The following is a 21,637-nucleotide window of genomic DNA, read 5'->3' as shown; positions in this document are numbered from 1 at the left end:
ATTACTTTTGCCAGAAAAAACATTTTATGCCATTACTTTACAATTTAAGTTGCTTCATTGTCATTAAATTATTTGCCATGCTTTTAAAAATCAGCTGTGAAGCAGTGTAATATAGGGTAAAAGGCCAAAAATTAAGTTAGAGAAATAGAAAACCAAAAGTTCTTGAAATATCAACATACAAAAAAATGGCCTCTCCGTTTGCTTAGTTTTCAAAGGAAATAAATAATTTTACAACATGCATTTCCCAATAACAAATAAGCCCTTTGAGATATGCCCTGAAAACTGGATATGCCTTCCTAGTGTGAATGATGACGTCCGTCACTGTGGCTATAAAAAGAGAATGAATTGTTTTTTGGACCAAACATATGTTATTTGTTTTTGACAGCAATATGTCCAATGGATGTTTGGCTTCTTCTTGGTGATGACGGAAGTGATAAAGAGAGTGATTTTGCTACAAAGATCATGTATTCAGGAAATGTGGATTTGCTTTGTGAAAGTAAAGAGGTGAGGAAGATGGATTTCTGCTTACCCACAAAAGCTGTTGGCAACTCATTTTGCACCAGGATCAGAGGTGGGTAGCGCACCCAAAAATTGTCCTCCAGAAAGCTTTACTGCAACATATTTTACTCAAGTAAAAGTAAAGAAATTAAGATCACAAAAGTTAAAGAGAGTAACTGGTCCGGTACATTTGGGGAGCTGTGAATCCCTATTTGAACTCTGGTATGCTTAAAAACCTAGATCTCGATTCGGTTCAAATAAAATCCGACATGGTTCAACTGCATATGTGGATGCAAGTGGACCGGAGACCGCTCCAAAAGCAGGAAAGAGAACTGAAAGGCAGAGCATTCTGGGTAAAAACAACCAACAATTCCAAGATAATTCATTGCTAGCAAGAGAAATGACCTTTGGTCTTTTGTCAAAGATAAAAGAGAAATCCTGCAACCTGACACCACTTAATTTGTGTTCACATTTTATGAAGAAGGAAATTGAGCTCAGTGTCGCCTTCACAGGTTTTCGAATTGTTTTCTTCAGTGGCTCTTGGTGCAGCTTGACTACAGACGAGAAGAGGAGCACGTTTTACAGATGGTTTGGTTCGTTTGTCACACAGTGTGAAAGCGAACCCAAACAGCTGAAAATGTAACTAAGGTTGTAATTTTGGTCCCCAATCGAACTGAGTCTACTGGACTATAAGATGTGAAAACTAGAGTCAGAAAGCTTCTTGTGGAATGAGATAACCTGATCAGTGCTGGGAAAAACATTTCAACAGTTACACTATGTAGTGTAAGGTAGAGTGACTCATTTTGGTGATAATTCTCAGATGCCTTTTTAATTTATGCATCTCAACATATTTAGTTGATCTACATACATTTTTAATTTTTATGACCCAAAAATAAAGCAGATCTGTGACCTTGTGAGTTCAGGGCATGCCAGCATAATTTCATTATTTTCAGGTGATTTTCCTCTTACTAGCCTTGGAACTAAACTGAAAAGCAGCTGCCAAGTTAAAGTTTCTAGAAATATGATGAATACATATAGCACAATCAACTTCTTCACTTTTTTTTATATTAGGAACATGAGCTTGAATGTGATTTCATTTGATAGACTACCACAAAGTAGTGAATAATTGTGAAATGAAAAGAAAATTATCCATGGTATTGAGCAGTTTTTACATTACATATGTTCTCTACTTATTAATTATTTGAATGTTTTAAAAAGTGTCCTTCAGCAATTGTGGTAAAACAAAGCAAAGATAAATGTATGCTAAGATAACCTTTAGAGCATAATATATAGTTGTGTTTTGTTTCCATATGCAGTAATTATTGCAGCAACTACTTCAGGAAAATTGGCAATACTAGGAAAATGCTTCACATAATGAATGAATGGATTTGAATTAAAAATGCTCCTAAATAACTGATATCTGTAATTTAACATCATTGATGGCTGCTGGATTGTATTAGCACCATGTGGAGAGGCTAATAGAAATCTGAGGAATCTGTGTTGATTGAATTCCCCTCCGAATAAAACCCCCTTTTTATTTGTGGTGATGTTTCAAAAGTCTTCAAAAGAGCCGTGAACTGTGCGTTATACCTGGTTTACTTATGCAAGAGACATGCCATTCATAACACAGTAATTATTCACTTGACAAGGTCTTCCTTTGTAGTGCATTTTGCATTAGGCTCACATAAACACGTGACTGAACAGCACGCATTTTTTGACAACTCTCACATATGTTAATGACGGCAAAGTGTCGCCGCCGCGCCGCATTAAAAAGACATCTTTACACCTAGAGATGCAGTCCCACAACGTTACAATATTCAAGCTGTTATAGTCAAATAAACAGGAAGTAAAAATGTACAACAGCCTTAATCAGTATGATTTACGCTCGTCAGATGCAAGAGGAGCCGACATATTTTATTTTATTTATTTATTTGAGAATTATCACGTTTTACTACAGCAGCCTCCTAAAATTGCACAATCAAATCTACAGCTATGCGTCGGGTTGTCAGTCAGCAAGGATGAAAGTTATTATTTGGACAGCTTGCGGTGCCTTTCAAAAACATCATCGCACCTCATCTAAACATTCCCACATTTTGTCATGTTGCAAACACAAACTTTAATGCTTTCATTGGGACTTTATTTCGTAGATGAATAATGTTCAACTGTACAGTGAATATACCTCAAAGAGATAAAGATATTAGCTACTGTGTTCATGCATAAGTGTTTTTCACTGTGCATATTAATGAATATTAAACTTGGTGTTTGAACTAATAAAAGTGGCAGTTTTTCACACATGCATGTGTGAATTTTAGCCAACATTTTTACTAATATTCTCTGACGAACCTCTGAGGGTCTTCACAGAGCAGCTGTATTTATACTGGCATTAAAATACACACATAGTTGATTTATGAGGGCAGTTAATTGCACTGATTTTATTTGTGAACAGTGGAGTAATAAGGGCTGAACACAAAGACATCACACGTTTTAGACTCATTAGCAGAACAATTTTGAAAATTATGCATCCTTTTTCTTTACAATTCACAACTATGAACACCTTAGTCTGGCTCTGTGACAAAACAAAACATTTTGCTGTTTTTATGTGATTAAATTACAAAAACACTAAGGAATTGTATGCCTACTTTTGCATGTTTGAAAAGCAGGAAATATTCATTGAAGGTCACAATTTTAGGGGTTTTATTGATCCCAACTTCCTCATTAAGAGAGGGGATGAAGATAAAAGTATGGGAGAAATTCACAATACGATAAAAAAAAAAAAAAATAGAATAAAATTTTTTATCTTTGGTTGTCCCTCCATGCTTGCTACAGGGCAGCTGTTTGCATCATGGCCGAGAGCAAAGTTCGGGTAAACTTGCCTCTTTTCTGCTCCAAGGAATTGTGGGACCAGCAGCTGGCAGGTGCAGAAGTTTATCACAAACCCAGAAATAATTGAAAGCGACAACTGGCAGCACCACAAATGATTTATTAGTCTTTTACTCAGCTCCTAACCATCCTCGAGGCTGGAATCAATTATTCACCGACTATGTGTCTTCAAATCATTAATTCTAATGTGAGGAGCCAAACTCCGTCCCACCCCATGTAGTTCCTCGTGTTCCAGGCCTTGGACTTGTTCCACAAGGTTCTACTCTGCTGAGCAGACATCTGCAACGGAGCGTCCAGCAGAGGCAAAGCGGACGTGTCTGCTCCAAACAGGGTCACACTGTGTGGCTTTGCAGTCCTTCGAGGGTGAAGAGCCAGACAAAGATGTTTACAAAAGACTTAAAAACAACACACACACACACACACATACACACACATCTCAGACATTTACATTCACATCACCATTCAGAGCCTTTTACTTTAATATTCAGGTGATTTGAATTCATTGCTGGTGCAGCTCGGGTTAAAAGCTTGGAAACAACAAATACCTTATTAATTTGTCATTTCAGAGTAATACCTTCATTAGAAATTGCACACATAACCAGTCACTGTGTGAATACACCAGTTAGTTTTGTGATTTTAATTATGATTGTGTATTTTTTTACCCAAAACTTTTTCTTTGACATGCTTCAAAAATATATTTGATGTGAATGCTAACATTTTTAACACTGTTCTTTTAACACTGCCACAAGGGCTGTGCAAAACTTTTTACACTTCATCATCTTACATCCACAATCTTTCATATATTTTTGGAATTTGGTGTGAAAGATTAACACAAAGCAGCACATAAATATGAAGTGGAAGGATTCATTTTCATGCAATTTAAAAATTCTTTACAAGAAAAAGTCTGGAAAGTCTGAGAAAATTAGTGAACAAAATGCATCACGAATACCAAATAACAGCAGACAGATCAGAGGTAGTAGAGCTTTCCTATAAGTCATCAACACGAGTTTCTTACATCTCACAAAACTGCCCATCTGAAAATGGAAGGATGCAAAAAAAAAAAAGGCACATCTGCAAACCTGCAGACATGATAATCTACTCAAACTAAACTAAGAAGTAGCCAAGAGATCCAGTGTTGAGGGGAGAGACTGTTTGAGCAGAAAAAGAAGTTGTTCACTCCAATGAAGTCACACCCTTTGCCATTAGCTATGAAAGACATCACAGAAATGTAGAAGATGGTGCTCTAACCCGGGTTTCCCACATTATTAAAAGCCTGGCGGGCCACCAGGCTTTACTTGGGGCCTCCCCAAGCCCATTGTTTATTTTAGTTTCTATTTTTTTAATTATTCCCTTTTTTTAAAGACTTTATAGTTGGTGATTAGGTATTAATCTTCCAGTCTTCCAATAATGCTGAACTATCAAGTGATATTTTCAAATTTCCTGTCAACTTTAAAAAAATTTTTACTCAAAACTCATGAGTTTTGAGTTTGGGCTGCCCTGGTGCAGTCATCCTGCCCCAAGCCCTAGCGCCCCGAGCACCGGGCTTAGCAAGTTTTCTGAAGGAAACCCCGTCTACCTCAGATGTAAAAAAAATAAAACTGTTTGGCCTGTAAGCTGCTTAGTTAGGAAAGTAACTAACTAAGCAGCTTTTAACAATCCCAAATGTACAACATTAAGTTTGAACGTAAAGGGGACGCATTTCTTTTATTATACTTCCATTTGGGTTTCTACTGCTTCTAAAAACAGTCCAAGAACTTTTAAAAAAAATACACATAGCCAGTTTTTGTCAATAAGTTAATGTTTTACGGTGTGTGAAAAACTAACCTTTCGAAAACCTCCGGAATGTAGCGCCACAAATCGGCAGGCACTGCCCCGTTACCTAGCAACCCCAGTGAAGCTCAGTCCATCTCCTAGCAACACAAGCTGAGAACATACAGCTCGCAATGGCTGCTGGAAAAGACATGCGTTTTGTTGTTGATTTACCATTCAGAAACCACTTAATTTATTTATCCTTTATTTCACCAGGAAAATATCATTGAGATTAAAAATCTCTTTTACAAGAGGTTGCAGCATTCCCATAAAAAAAAAAGATTGACACTATCATAAATAAATTACAAGATTCCTCAGTTATAACATTTAATTCAGCCTTAAAAACATTGATAAACTGAACTGAAGGTTTATGTATTTCTGCAACCGAGTTCAAGAAGTAATAGGTTCTCCCAGCAGAGAGAATATGCTTCAGTGGACTTTCTATTATAAAGGCCATCAAATACGTTGGAAGAAGTCCTAGAATGGCCTTATAAAAAAATATATTTTATTTTACTATGCATTCTTGTTGGTAGTGAAGGAGGCTCTACTTCTGCTGTTCAAAGATGTACAGTTGCATAATTGTGGATCGGTTGGCAGCCATTTCCACATTAAAAATCGAGTTGGGGGCGTGGTCAACAGCATCTCATTTGGATTTAAAGTGACAAGAGGCCTTAAAATAGCTCATTCCGAAATAGCTCAAAATATTTCAGAACTGAGCAAAAACTAAAATCTCATCATCTAAGAATGCTTTTGTGCAAAGAAAAATGTAATGAACATGTTTTGTATAGACGATAGATCTAATCCTAACCCATTCAAGGAAGAATAATAGTGATAAATTTACTTTAATAAACTTCATTTAATTATTTGCTACCTATTCAAGCACTTTCTTCATTTAAGTTGGATTAACGTTCCCTTTTTTGAGTGCTTTGTACATGGTTAAAAATATTTTTCTTTTATCAAGTTCCATTTAATGTACACACATTTAATCTCAACAGTTGCTTCTAAACTATATAGAATAAAAAACTGAGTATATTCAGCTTTTTACGCAAGACACCAAACTTTGGTTCTTCTTTTACAAGATATACTATCCATCATCTATAATCAATGTACACAAACTTTGTGATATATCTTTGAAATGAAACTCAAATGCATCAATACAGGAGATGAACACTTGAAATTTTGAAAAGGGATGCGTTACATTTTAAACAAAATGATCATAATAGAATAAAAATAATCTGCTCTCAGACTCATTTTTCAGAATACTTTTGACTTTTCTCTCTTGATCCTGGAGATAAATATAACGAACAGATCAGAATGACTTTCTGTTACTGTACAGCACATCATGCTGTGATAATTATCTTTCCTTTCCTTTATTTTATCTTATCTCATCTGTTGTGCTCCTCTCTTCAGCATATCAAAATGCAGACGACAAGCAAGAAGACATTAAGAGAATTTGTGTCTTATTTGTCATTTAGACAAGTTTAAGTTTTACGTCTAATTAATCCTGACTGTTCTAAAGTTCAGCAAGCGGCATTTTATCTGTTATAACTCAAGCGCTCTTATCTTTATGAATACAAAGCATATATAATGTGTTGCTTTCCTATTATTAATTATGGAAATAACACAACAAAAGCACATCCTAAATCCATTACTGTTGTAAGCTAGGCTTGTCTCAATAAATCAGCGTCTACAATCAAAATTGAAATAATTTTTTATGCATAATGTATGTGCTTGTTGCCACAACATCTGTTCATTATGCAGAGTAATGCATTCTTGTAGTTTTTAAAAACTTCAGTCCTATAAAATAATCATAATGACTGCTTCATTATGGAGCACGGGAAGACAGAAGTACATCTTACAATATGTCTCATGATTTACAGTTTCATCTACTTTTTATAGTCAAGTCAATCACAAGTTTGCGGGAGACTTGTGCAGGGGGGGACTCATTAAAGCAGATGTTTGTGAAATTACACGCAAAGAACGTCAGGTTTTAGTGTGAAGTGGGTGTGAATGTTGGTAAGATCAGAAAACCTGAGTCTGCTGTCACTCAGAACACAAACAAATGTTCATTGGGTGACTCCAGCTGTGTTTGTTATTAAGAGCCCAGTGTCTAATAAAAATACAGATAAAACACATAATTTATCAAAAGTAGTAGTGGTGAGCCAAATATAGTGTCTTTACAGTTCTATTTACCTTCTTTCTTCTTTTTTTTTTTTTGCCAATTTGGGATTTTTCTGGTTTGGAGTGTAAAAGTTGACTTGAAATACTCGCATATTTTGCTTAAATACAGAAGATCCCAAAAAATTTCACAACATTTTTTATTTTTTTTTGTAAAAAAAAAAAAAAAACTAGAGGGAAACTAGACAGAAATAAATAATTTCTAGACTTTCTTGCCTTAAATTTTAATATCCATCCATTGTCTGTTCCTGCTTATCCTTATCAGTGGGACAGGTGGAAAAATAGAAAAATGAAATAATCCAGTTGCATAAATGTCCAAACTGAACTCATTTACAGCATTCAGTCTTCTTTGATTCCCTTGCGGCATCCCAGATTTTGGTTTGGTATTACTTTCCAATTCTGCTTTTTCAAAAGATTTCCGAAACCATCAGACTGTGCAGACATTTTTTAAGGTGACTCCATGGATTTTCTGTCAGATTTATTTCTGGTTCAGCCATTCTAAATCTTTAGCTTCCTTCTAATGAAGTTAATTTGTTAACTTAAATGCATGTTTAAGCTTCCTGAAGCTGAAAAATTAAAATCGCCACTTTCTATTAGGGATGGACTAACACAAAAATGTGGGCAGATAACCTATATATTTTTTTTTTTCCCCACCACTGTTTCGGTGCCTTTCGGAATATAACCACCTTAAACAAATAAGAACAAATATCAGTTATTCATATCGGTCTAGCTTTATTTATCGGGCCGAAACCGATGCTAGGACCGATAAATCGGGCATCACTACTTTCTATCGAGCACCTGAAGGTGTTGGGTTAAAATTGATTGGCATTTGTAAGTATTCATAATTCCACTTTGAGAAACTTCCCAGTCAAGTTAAAGAAAGGTAACCACAGAGCATGCTGCTGCCACTACCATGCTTCACTGTTGGTATGTTTGGTATCTTTTGGTAATAAAATTTAAAATCCTCCCTGTTCATCTGAATGGAAATTCCTCTACCAATACAACTCCAAACAAGTCCACCTAAACACAATTATACCATCTTCATTTGAAAAATATTGGCATTTCTGAGGAGAGTGTCGATCTCAAAAACTAGAAACAGCATTTGTGTGTCACAAACTGTCATCTCGGTGCAAAGCATTCTTTTGAAAAGAAATAAAATAAAACCATCACTGAAAGTTTGCATACAAGATTCAGTTTTGCTTCAACAGATGTGTTTTTGGGTTATGATTTAAACTTTTAAACTACATTTGATTATATTTTAAGCAATAAAAATCTGCTTCTTCTGCTTAATAGGTTAAAAAAGGAGTATGTATGTGTTGTTCTTATAAGAATGGATGAAGGTCTAACATTTGGCAACATCTGACATGTTAACACCCTTTGCTGCAGAGAACGAATTGCTTCCTGAGAGCCTTTAAGAGGATGGTGCTCTTTTGAAATGGGCTGCGTACAAACAGTTATCATCTGTGTCAACGTACAAGTGGCAGCGCTGGAGTGATGAAGAGGAATATTTCTGTTGCCCCAGTGTGCCGCCTCGGGACTGTTATCTCTGCAGCACATACATCAGACCCCACTGCACACACCTCTTCCCTCTGAATGCAACATGACAGCTTCCTTTAGTTTTCCACTTCCATTCCAGATAACACTGCAGTCCTGATCCGGCGTGAAGTGCTTAGGAGATGTCGGCTGATATGAATTGAACTGTCAATAATGCACGGAGGGGGAAAACAACAAGCTTTTAGATGTACAGCGTCTTAAAGAATGTAAATATATTTATGTTTTCTCTGATGCAGAGATTATGCTATCAGTGTTTAGGGTTTATGTGCAGATCCCTATTTTAAAACAAGTTGATAAAAAAAGGAGCGACTGTGACATCAGATTTGTTCTGCATTTCTATACGGATCACTTTTTAAAATTTTAAAGGGCTTTACAGATGCTTATTTCCAGCAGTGTCTTGTAACAGATAAAACACAGAAATAAGCTTTTATATCGCTCAGATTAAAAGCGGCCAGCAAATATGAGCGTAGGTTTCCAAATTTCTATAATAATAAAGCTTCAGTCCTTATCTAATGTATACAGATGATTTAAACTGAATTTCTGAAGGATTATAGACTGAATACCTCAAGCACAACATATAGTTGAATGCAGATTAAAAATGATGAAGGTACATTTTGCATCATTAAATATTTTTATATTTTAACATAAAGTCCAGGTGGGTAGCTAAAGGCAATTCATTATTGTTTAACCCCCATAAATGTAAAGCATGTTGGTTCAATGAAAATGTGAGATGTGCTAAATGCAAGAATTAAAACTAAATTTGAAAGTAAAATACCACAAAACTAGCACTCTGTCAGGTGAAAGAGAGTTTTAGTTCTCGTCACTAACTTTCATATCGTCTAAATCGGGTTGAAACAGTAAATTCAGTTTAGAGATGAGAGGAAATGGGATTGGATTCACAAGAAAAAGATGACATTTTAAACAGATTTCCCAAAATAAAAACAAGAATGCCTCTTTCTTATCGTCTTTACTTGTTTCCCAAAATAAAAACAAGAATGCCTCTTTCTTATCGTCTTTACTAAACCCAGAAAAGATTCACAATTCAAAACTTTGTTGTGAAGACTATCTGAACATTTTAGTCAAATTAGGACTTTTCTACGTACATCTGAGGTAGACTTAATATTTAAACAAGTATTTAAAAAGTATAGATTGTTTTCACAAATGATGCATAAAGGAATCGCTAAACATTGAAATAAAACCATTTCCTGACATTTTACATGGTAACTTTACCATCATTTTTGTAGAAGAAGTTTTGATACTGTGTTTTCATAAAAATAGCACTAACATGGATCGCATCATAAATCGCTTCAAAGAATTTAAAAGCAGTGTAAAATAATTCAGTTCTGCTGCAGCCTGTATAAATAATTGTTTTTGAGCTACTAATGGGATGATGCAAGTCATGCGCCAACTTGAGAGTTAGTGGCCAACATAAATTCTGTACAAACTGGTACAAATGGTAGAGTTTTTATAAAACGTTTAATTTTCTGAATCACTATATCAGTTATTTTCTTCCTACCAGGTGCCCCAAATGCCTTCACACAAACATAATGACGCAATAAATTGGTGATGATGATTTAAATTAAGTTTTACTGACTGCATCTGGCTAGTACATTGACAGAAAAGTCAAACTTACCACCATATTTCAATACAACCCTGCATATAAAAGATATAATCCAAAAAAAGCTTTGTCAATTCCAGGAAAACTTTTTTTTTTTTTAATTACCATTAAAAACGGTTCTTGGTCCCTCATCAACTCCCTTGGTACAAAAAGCATAAAATTAACTACATTTAACTGGAAAAAGGGGATTTCTAATGGAAGGCTAAAACTTGTTGACAATGACATTTACAAAATATATGGCTTACAGTGTGAGAAACATCAAAAATATGCTTATAAGTACCATAACTAAAAAAAAGCCCACACATCATGGATAATTAAGTTAGATCTTAAATTTAAATCATCATAGTAGTGGGGTTTAAATTTTACTTACTGAGGCTTGCAGAAACCTGCCACAGTTTCCAAAGAACCTTGAATCATCACAAGTTTTGGCCAGTAGTTCAATCTGTGGACAGAAAACAACAGATGGAGTTAAGATTTGCACCCTGACATCTGCGTTTCTCTGTTAAGCTAAAGATAAAACATACAATATGTTGCAAAACTTAATTACCTCTGAATATGTCAAACATTGGAATCTGAGGACCCAAATGCAGGCAAAGTAAATGCAAAATAAAGAAATTTTGATAAACTGAAATCCCCCAACTTGCGTAAAACAAAAAAATATAACTGGAAAAGTAATTATACCATTACATGAGAGGAAGAGCTGCAAAGGAGCTAAAGGGGAGAGCGATTACTGGACAGGACCCAACAAATGGAAAGTAGTGGGAGGATGAGGCAACTTAGTAAATCTAAGGGAATTAATAGTTGAACCAAAAAGCAATAACACAAAAACCAGAACACTAGCCCTTTATTTTTTTAATTTCACCTTGTTAACACTCTTACTTTTGTTACATTGACTCCTCAAAAAGGGAAGCCGGTCAGAATTTGTGTAAAAATTGATGGAGCAAAATATAATATAAATCTGGTACAAATAGGCTTGTCACTATAACAAATTTCCTGGGATGGTAAATTGTCCCAAAAGTTATTGCAATAAACGATAATATTGTTGTTTTGAGACCATATTAAAATGAAACAATTTTAGTAATGCAAGTACACCCTCTTAAAGATCAATAAAGTTTAAATTCTAATGAACATTTCGCATTAGAAGTGGAAGCCATTTTACATATCCAAAATAAATAAATAAAATGCATACTGAAGTTTCTGTAAACAAAATTGCCCTTCACAAAGGGGCTAAGTTGAGACTAAAGCACCAGACTGAAGACTTTTTGTCATCTAGTCACGTCACATAATTTAAGAAAATTTGTTTTATTTTGCTTATTGACCACAAGAAAGCAGACTTTGTCGCAAGCTATTTATGTACATTACTAAAAGTAAACATAAACAAAATGGCTCTGGACACTTTGGCATGTTGCAGCGACTGAGAAGTCCAAGGTGGAGTTGAATGCAGAAAAACATCTCATACAGCTAAGTTTCCCTGCTGCTGGGCCAAAATATACTAAGCAGTTCCATCAACCTCGTAAAAACAGAACAGCTTAAGTATGTTTTATTTCCAGAGTTTAAGCAGAGTTACAACGCAAGAGCTTCAGTCAGGTAATAAAAATTTATGTTTACATTCCACATTGGCTGCTCTTTACTGTAACCAGCAATAAATAAATGACAATTTCTGCTACAGTTTTTGTCTTAAAACTATGAATCAAAGAGTAATTCTGTGTTTGTCATCAGACTAATCACTCCTCTATCTGGGACACTTCGCATGTTAATAACTGGCTTTCAGGATCATTTTTCTACGCATTTCCCTTCAAGAAAAAAAAATATCCTGAGAGGGAGATTTAATATCCTTGTCTGACTCGATGGGAAAAGGCGATCCAACACCGCAACAATGCGGCATCTTGATGCAATAATCTCAAATTAAGTCATGAATAATGTAGCGAAAAGTCATGAAGAAGAATTAATAATTCAATAGATAAATAATTTACAAAATAATCAAATAAATAAATAATGGTGAACCATAAATAAAGTATTCGATTAAATCTTTCAACCAGTAAGTATAAGGAAGGAAGCACAAAGAAAGAGGAAAAAGTGCTTGCTGTTTAATGTATCAGAAAGTAAATTTTATTTAGGTTTTAAAAGGTTTGACCTATAGAGAGCCTGTGTTACTGGCACTTACTACAGATATATTGAACTTTGGTTGTGTGAAATAAAATTAATTTCTGACAAAACATAATCTAATGCAGTTGTTCTGACAGTGTGAAATTTGTGTTATTGTATACTTGAGGTAAGCTAAAATTGACATTAAAATGTTTTAAAAGATGTTTTTGTGTCCTGATTTGCTAAGTCCTAACATAACTTTCATCATGTGTGTAGTTGTGTTCAAGATAAGGAGCTTGGACATAGAAACAAACAAAGAAACAATAAAAAACCATGAGCTTAAGTACGAAGGGTGGAAAATGACAACTGAACCAGATAGCTTAATCCGAGGTGATGAGGAAATGCTGTGGCAGAAAGAAACTCACAGAGACTAATGGTGTTATCAACACCTGATAGTACGGTGGATTCGGATCAATCGGGGTCCAAAATTGCAACATTTGTTACATTTTCAGCTGCTACGATTTGCTTTTAAACTGCACTGTGGCAAACGAATTAAATCATTTGAAAAATCTGTTCCCCTCCTCACCTGTGGTGGCGCTGCACCCAGAACCACTGAAGGAAATGACACAAAAACCTCTGAAGAAGACATGAGCGCAACTTCCTTCTTCACAAAATGTAAACAAAAATGGATTAGAATCAGATTTTTTGTCTTAGGTAAAATACCATGTCCCATTATTCCCATTAGCGCTAGACTCTCGCATTTGTTTAGGTTGGAATTACCCAGAATGCCCTATGCTATAGTCTGCTTCCTGCTTTTGTAGCGATCTGCGAGGCATTCATTCAAACATTGTTTCAGTGCACTTCAACTGAACCAAGACCTAGGTTAGTAGGTGGACCAGAGTTGTTTTCTGGTCTGCATCAGTTTGATTTAGCATTCACACCTCTCCAAACGAACCCAGACTTTCTAGAGTTAGACTAAAGCAGACTAAACAGGGCTAGTGTGAATGCAACACACAAGAAATGAACCAAGACTCAAACAATCTAGAAACCAAACGGGAAAAAACAATACTCTAAGAGATAAAAGTTCAAATTTACAATGATCTGAAATTTAGAGTAAACTAAGAAACAAAAACACAAAGAAGTGGATAGATATGGCAACACTGTTATAAGAATAATGAAAACAGAAGGCAGAAGAGTCTTGCAAGACCCAAATCACTTGCTCCAAACTGTAAATAATCCGTTTTATATTCCGATTTCCTTCTTGTTGAAACGTTGGTTTAGATTCTCAGTCATCCTGGACACGGTAACATTGAGAATTGCCTGAAGCTCAAGCTTTTGTTGCAACATGCAATGACATCTGCTTGGCCACTTTCTACCTCCAATCGAGTCAGTTACACAATCTTCTAAAGCAGCTGTCTTTGAGCAGAATGACTCCATCACATCTTTAAGCTCAGATTGTCAGATTGTAGATTTTCAGGCAATCTTATTTGGATCCTTTAGATGCATTTACCACCGAAAGTAGGTCAATAATCAAAAAGGATAAAAATCCTGACCAAATGAGCTGCTTTATTTCTTGACGTACCTTCTTTTGCTTTAAAACTCTAATGAAACGACTTTCAAAAGGAGCTTTTTGCTTTGGCTGTCAATCATTTTAAACTCTCCACACTCTCTAAGAGGCCAGTTGATATTTTAATGTCGAAAGAGCATCTACTTCCCAGAAATAATGCATAACGAGAAAGTGTTTGGGCTGTTTGGGCCCTAGGACAGCAACACGTTTATCACAGCTTTCTGAACCTCTGTTAGTGTCAGCCAGGCTTCCAGAAAATATACTGTACAATTATACGACAGGCTTTAACTGTAAATACTTCTTAGCCTGCGCTACCTTCTGCCCATTGAAAACACCAGTTTCTATTGTGCCATCTGTGTATCAACCTTACCCTATCAGAAAACAATCAACACAACCATCTGCGGTCTAGTCACCAGTCCTGTTATCCCTCCAAACCAAATAATGACTAACTGGAAAAAGAGCAGGGTGAGCAAGTCACTGGTGCTTCTAGCAAAGGTGGACGCCATCCAACGAGAGAGCTCAATCAAACAGAAACACAGTGACAGAAAATACTATTTGACTTTTCAGCTATAATGGGGCTTTTAAAAGATTAAGCAGATTAAGAATGGATTTTAAAAAGTTAGATACAATAGAAGGACATTTTGAATGGTTTTACTGTACTCTAAAACATAAATAAGTATGTTAACATACCACTTGATGATAAAGGACAAAAACCTATTACACAGGTTGTGTTTGACTTTGAAGGTTCCTTCAAACTGCTGCCCAAAAATCCAGCAGCGGCTTGTCCAGAGCATTAAAATTCATCCACTCCCAGTGATTGCAAACAATGAGGGTCCAAAAAAAGAGAGGTGGCAGACACAAAGATTAATTAAAAAAGGAAAAGCTGTACAATGGATTGTTTCATTAGAAGCCAGTTGTATGGCTGCAAAAATGCCAAGAAAATATGTATGAGAGTCCGGCGGATGGACAGCGCTTAAAACAGTCGAAAAATGTGCAACAGACAAAACCAGGCAATGTGGAATGGAAGAGGCCTCTAATGAAGCCAGCTGGTCCCAGTCCAGGCAGGCGAGGCAAAGGAGGGGGAGGATTGATCGAAGGAGAGACCCATGGGGTGGAGGGGGAGAGAAGAAAAAGAGAAGGGAAAAGGGGAGTAAGACATGCAGGATGTATGGCCACCCAAGCAGCTCTATTGTATCAGGAGGCTCCAGTAGGTCCATTTCTTCCAAAACTCTGCTGAAAAACCTAAAGCAATGCCAAACAGCACGTCTGCTAATCGTGCAGCAATTACTACACTAATAGATGTTTCTTCTTTTCTATTCTGCTTCTCATAGCCTCACAGTCGGCATGTTAGGATACAGTGCATCATTGTACAAACGATTCAGAAATCTATGGCTGGTTTTTCTTTTCTGAACCTACCTATCAAAGGGTGAAACACTGAAATATGTACCTCAGTTAACTGTATAGCCACTATGTCTGTCTGAAGACACAAAACAATTAAATAGGAAGGAGAAATTCCTTCACTGGTCGGAGGAGAGTGGTATGTTCCCTCTCATTTAAGTCAATAACAAAAATCGCACCAGGCTTTAAAGTGATAACATTTGGGTCCATTCCTCTTTACAACATTGGTTTGGTTCATAGAGGTTTTTTGTTTTTGTACACCAACCGTCGTCTTGTTTGCCTAGAAAGTTCGGTCTGTTTGGGGAGGTGTGAACACGCCATCAAACTTTGTTGCAGACCAAAAAAGTGAACTCTGGTCTACTTACAATCTTAGATCTCAGCTCAGATAATATGAACTTTGGCGCCATTTGAATGCATATATGAATGCCAAGTGGCAAATGCAAAACAAATGCAAGAGTCTGGTGCAAGTGGGAGAAACGTCTCATAATCTTTTACCAAAGATAAAAGAGAAATCCTAAATTAGCTAAAATCTGACTACTCCATTTTTGTTTACATTTTTGAGGAAGGAAGCTGAGCTCATGTCTTCTTCAGAAGTTTTTGTGTCGTCTCCTTCAATGGTTTTTGGTGCAGCGCCACCACAGGTAAGCAGGTGGAACAAGTTTTTCAATTGGTTTATTTGTTTGACAGTGCAGTGTAAAAGCGAACCGTAGCAGCTGAAAACGCAACAAATGCTGCAATTTCAGTCCCCAATCAAACCAAGTCTACCAGACGTAACAACATTTCAGTCAGACTGAGAAGTAGACACTGTAACACCTTCATTCTTCTATTTCTCAGCCATTTTGTCATATTTTGCTGCTACAATGGGGGATCATTGTCTTGTTGATAGCCAACCTTGAGCTGTTTTAGAGATGATCTTTTAGCCTTGTGGTTGGGGCCTACAGAGCAATAATTGCTTCTTTAAAATAATTTCAGAAATATTTTTTGATGCAGTGTTCCTACGCTCCAGACAATATTACTTCACTGAGTCTATTTAAGTCTATTTAAGTCAATCACAGGTTAGAGACTGGATAGAGACTGGCCTCACTCCATAATACTTCGATGAACAGAGAAGTTAGCCATCCACTAAATTACTACAGGATTGTAGCTCATGTGACTTCAAAACAAACCCAAATCATCAACACCGTGTTTGATAATGGTTGGCGAGGCATCAGTGTTAAAAATCTGTTTGGTTTTAGAGATATAGCCAAACATTTCTGCTTTGGTCTCATCTGTCCAAAGGATGTTGTTCCAAAAATCATTCAGTTGCAACTTTGCAAATCCAAGATGTGGAGGAGATTTTGTCCTTTTACCCAAAAATGCTGCACGTTAAAAGTCTTGTTCTGCGGTGTATGGGAAAAAAGTTGACAATTCCGAGGACCCATGACCAACAGGGGGCCCTCAACAATTTATTTATGTTCATAGAAATTTTTTTTTAAAATGGGGCTATGTCAATTACAAAATTAATTATATTGTGTTTTCTAAAATAGTTTTTAGCAGTAAAAATTACAAATTAAATTATGCTGTTTGGTTTTAGACCAAAAAAACAGTTGTTTCTATTGTTGAGAAAGTTGTTTCTCCACCATTAGCACATTTAGCAGTGAGTGACTGAGGTTGATTGACAGCGCTAAGACCATCCTACTGGTTCTGATTGGTTGTTTTGGCCGGAATGTTGCATTACTTTAGCTAGCAATTGTAGCTCAGGGAGGAGGTGGAGGAGATTGATTGTTTTCACAGATTACGACATCGTGACAGCTTTAACAAATATGGAGAAAACAATTTTTATTTAAATTATATGCTGCAGCTTGAATAAAATGCAACTACATAGCATTTTTTGAGAAGTCTGGATTGCTTCATGTGTATTTTGCACGTTGCTTTTGACTGTAGATCGTGGGGAAAGATATTTCAGTAATGTAAGTGTAATAAAAACATTTAAGCAATGTACTTGCATACTGTATGTGGACTTTTGAATGTAAAATTCATGAGCAGTAAACATTGTGCTAGTGTCAGTATTGGACCAAAGAAAGCAAGTTACAAGCCTTTAAAATTGTGACGCTTTTTATGGGTCAAATAGACTCAAAAGATTGTAACAGCCTAATCTAATATTTTGTCAGGGGGCCCAAGATTCCTGGCGGCGCCCCTGCTGCCATGTACAGAAACACTGAACATACAACAGAGGTCTGCAGAGTCTGAGATGGAACTCTTAGGTTTTTTAAATTTTTCATAGGATTGTATTTATTGGCCTTGAGGTGAATTTGCTGGAAAAATTGGCAGCAGAGTAAAGCCGCCTCACTGTAGCATAACGCAGTTCAAATTATTCGAGTTATTTATCTTCATAAACTTTCTCAAATCGACATGCATCAGAAATTGCTTCTTTGAGATCATTGCAGATATGTTTCCATGGTTTTTACTTTGATACTTAACTTCTAATTATGAATTTATTTTATCTACAGCACTTGAACTATACACTGTTAATTCCTGCTGAGCAATTAATGTTTTCTTTGCTCATTTTTGATCAGAAAAACATGACAAAATGTAAAAATATTGTTTCAATATACCTACACTATATCAGCTGATAGCGGTATGATTTTCCTTAAATGTTTTATGTGCTGATTTTCAGCAAAGCAGCAATAATGACAATGTTTGTGAGATGGAAAACAAGTTGACAATGATATGTAAATAACGCCACTCAGACAGGACCTAAAGATGTTTTGTGAATTCATTTCTTCAGTGATTGCTTTTCATTTTAAGATTGTTGCACTTTTTTCATGACTGCAGCAGAACACCTTCCATCATTAGCACAATTAGGGTTAATACATTTCCATCTAAAATCCTCCTTGGATAATGTCTAAACCTGACACCAGCTGAGATTCAAACAGGATGCCATTATATTACTTTTTTATTTATTTAATTTTTTTTTTTTTTTTGCCACATTATTGTTTCTTTGTGGGAGGGTTCAGAAAATCAAATGTAAATATGAAACATCCTGGCAGATTTAGTGGAGTTATTGGCTTTTTAAATGTTTGAATAACTCCTCAAACACCTCCTGCTCTCTGTGGGCTTCGGCAGCTCATTGCAGCTTTGGAGCTAAGTGATCGTTTGGCTAAATGAGGAGCCCCTGTCTCTGCATGTTTGTGAGAGCCATTATAACGCTGTACTCTCAGCAGGCTTGTGCAACACTGCACAGGAGAATGAGGAGGACTGCTGGGCCTGCAGCATGTCGTGGTCTGGGCTCATTCATGTCCTCCTATGGACCCATTACTCTGCTCAACACTGATGTTCAGTCTAAGCCTCATTCCATGCATCTATTAGTCTGCTGCATTTGGATAGCAAAGGGAATGAAGATGTCTAGGTGCTACAAAAAGGCCATTTCCCCTTCAAAAATAGCAATTATTAGGAATATGTCGGGCTGCACAGTGGCGCCAGTTGGAAGAGCTAGTGCTTTGCAGCAAGAAGGTTCTGGGTTCGATTCCCGGTATTTCTGCATGGAGTTTGCATGTTCTCCCTGTGCATGCGTGGGTTTTCTCCGGGTACTCCGGTTTCCTCCCACAGTCCAAAAACATGACTGTCAGGTTAATTGGTCTGTCTAAATTGCCCCTAGGTGTGAGTGTGTGTGTGCATGGTTGTGTGTCCTGTGTGTCTCTGTGTTGCCCTGTGGCAGACTGGCGACATGTCCAGGGTGACCCCACCTCTCGTCTGAAACGTTAGCTGGAAATAGGCACCAGCAACCCTCCCGACCCCATTAAGGGACAAGGGTGCAAGAAAATGGATGGATAACTGGATAGCATAGAAAGCTAATTTTACATGTAATGTTGAGCTTTGACTTTTCAGTTTTATTAAATGTACATTAATAATAAAACATGAGCAGACATGTAAGTAGTTGAGCATTGTTTTCTGCATAATTTCCAACTAGAACAATCCCAAATTGGATGCTCAGAAGAGTTTATTTACTATAGTTTGAAGAATAACAAGAGCTATTTAATAAAGAACACATTTAGTATTATTAATTTATAATACTAAATTAATATTAAATTAAGAACCTTTGGAAATAGTAATAATATACAAGACACTAAATATGTTTTAAATACGGCTTACACAGGGGTGTCAAACTCCAGTCCTCAAGGCCCACTGTCCTGCAGTTTTTAGATGTGACACAGGTACAAAACACCGGAATGAAATGGCTTAATTGCCTCCTTCTTGTGTAGATAAGTTCTCCAGCGCCTTGCTAATAACCTAATTATTCTATTCACATGTGTGGTGCAGCAGAGGCACATCTAAAAGTTGCAGGGCAGTGGACCTTGAGGACTGGAGTTTGACACAGGTGGCTTTACAGGTTTCGCCTTTCATATTTTGTATCAAGCTGCATTGAGATTTGAAACTGAAACATAGATTCACTTACTAATGTGATAACCACCTTAGGACATAAACCAGAGTGAGGATGGCAGGATTTTAGTTCAGTTGTGTCCAAAGTCAATCTTCACGACACATTGGCCTAAATTTATTGTAATTTTACTGGAAATCTAAATGTTTGTGTTTGTGATGCGTACAAAAAAAACTCACAATTACTTCAAAAATTGTATAACAAGACATATAGTTAGAGGGAAACTGCCTCAAGCGTTAGCGTTAAACATAAGGTAACTGAAAAAACGAACGAACGTGATTGGCTTGTGATCTATCGTTTACTGTATTAGCTAAAGCTAGCGTGAAAACAAAACACATTGGAAGATAATAAATGGGTGTTTAAAGTTCACGTCTGTCTAATTCACAATAGTAATATATCTAAGAAAATGTTTTGATCCAGATGCTTACCGTTAACGGCTACAGTTAGAAACTGGAGCACTTTGCAGCTATGCTCCATTTCTGGGTTGGCTTTTCCAAGCAGCAGCAGAAAAACTCCAGATTTTTAGTCCCACTTTTCATCCGTTTGGTTCTCCTCACTTTCATTTTCCCTCATCATTTGCGCATTTCCTTGTATTTCAACAATGTCCGGTTCAAATGGAAAGAAAGGGCTGTCACTCCATATGCGTAAAAATGAGAGTTTTGGCTGGGCGGAGCTAGTAGCATGTTGGCGTTTAGCATGCATCAAACACCCATGATGCATTATGGCGTAAACAACATGGCGACGTTTGTAACAATATTTTATTTAAATTTCTAAAAACTAAACAGCCTCCAGTATTTTTAATGCACTAGTTTTTACATCTGAAATAAATATTTCTTAAAATCTATTTTTATAACTAATGATGAATTAGTCATCATTAGTTATAATGATAACTAATTATAGTTATCATATAATTAGTTATAATTATATGATAACTAATATAATTAGTTAATATAATTAACTAATTATATTATAATTAGTTAGTTGTATAATTAACTAACTAATTAACTGTTAGTTAATAGTTCTTAACTAACTAATAACTGTTAGTTATTATAACTAATAATGATGAATTAGTTATAATTCATCATTATAACTAATGATGAATTAGGCCAATATCCTGAATATTTTAGTACTTCTCCTACTTGAATAGTTTAATTCAGGTATGTTTAAATGCTTTATATGTTTTATTTGCAGGCCTCTGTAGGACCTTGCCATACTGAGGAGGTGGACATCTTGCACAAGACCAAGACTTGTGTTAGAATTGCTTAGTCCAAACATAGTATTTCCTCAAATTAAGTATTTGAGGAAATACTTAATTTCCTCAAATACTATTGGCCATAGCCAAGAGCCAAAGCAAAGCATATGGCTTTGCTTTGGCTATTTGGTAAAAAAACAAAAAAAAAGGCAAACAATTTTGTTTGAAGAAAGAAGATTTTGAAACTATTGCATACCACAATTCAAATTTATATTTGTAAAAAAAAATTGCTTAGATCTCTGAAAAGTTTTTAAGAGTAAAAAAGGAGAGACCATTTGTCTAAATGTTAATTAGCCGTTTTAAACATCCAACTGGTAAACAGTGAGAAGAGACAAACATTTTACAAATATTCTTTATTATTAAAATTGTTTTTTTAATTTC

The 21,637-nt window shown here is 36.0% G+C and overlaps 1 long non-coding RNA gene across 1 annotated transcript; it reads right to left on the bottom strand.

The window, feature by feature from the left end:
• Positions 1-3,458: 3,458 nt before the first annotated feature.
• LOC103477858 (uncharacterized) lies at positions 3,459-20,712 on the bottom strand. The gene is made up of 3 exons (XR_535708.2): positions 20,433-20,712; positions 10,908-10,979; positions 3,459-3,733 (listed from the first exon to the last, which is right to left on the bottom strand). It is a non-coding gene; the product is annotated as an uncharacterized LOC103477858 (long non-coding RNA).
• Positions 20,713-21,637: the final 925 nt, after the last annotated feature.

This window comes from Poecilia reticulata, linkage group LG16, assembly GCF_000633615.1.
Source record: "Poecilia reticulata strain Guanapo linkage group LG16, Guppy_female_1.0+MT, whole genome shotgun sequence".
NCBI lineage: Eukaryota > Metazoa > Chordata > Actinopteri > Cyprinodontiformes > Poeciliidae > Poecilia > Poecilia reticulata.
Note: the sequence above shows the minus strand (reverse complement) of the source record. Positions and strands in the feature narration are given on the sequence as shown.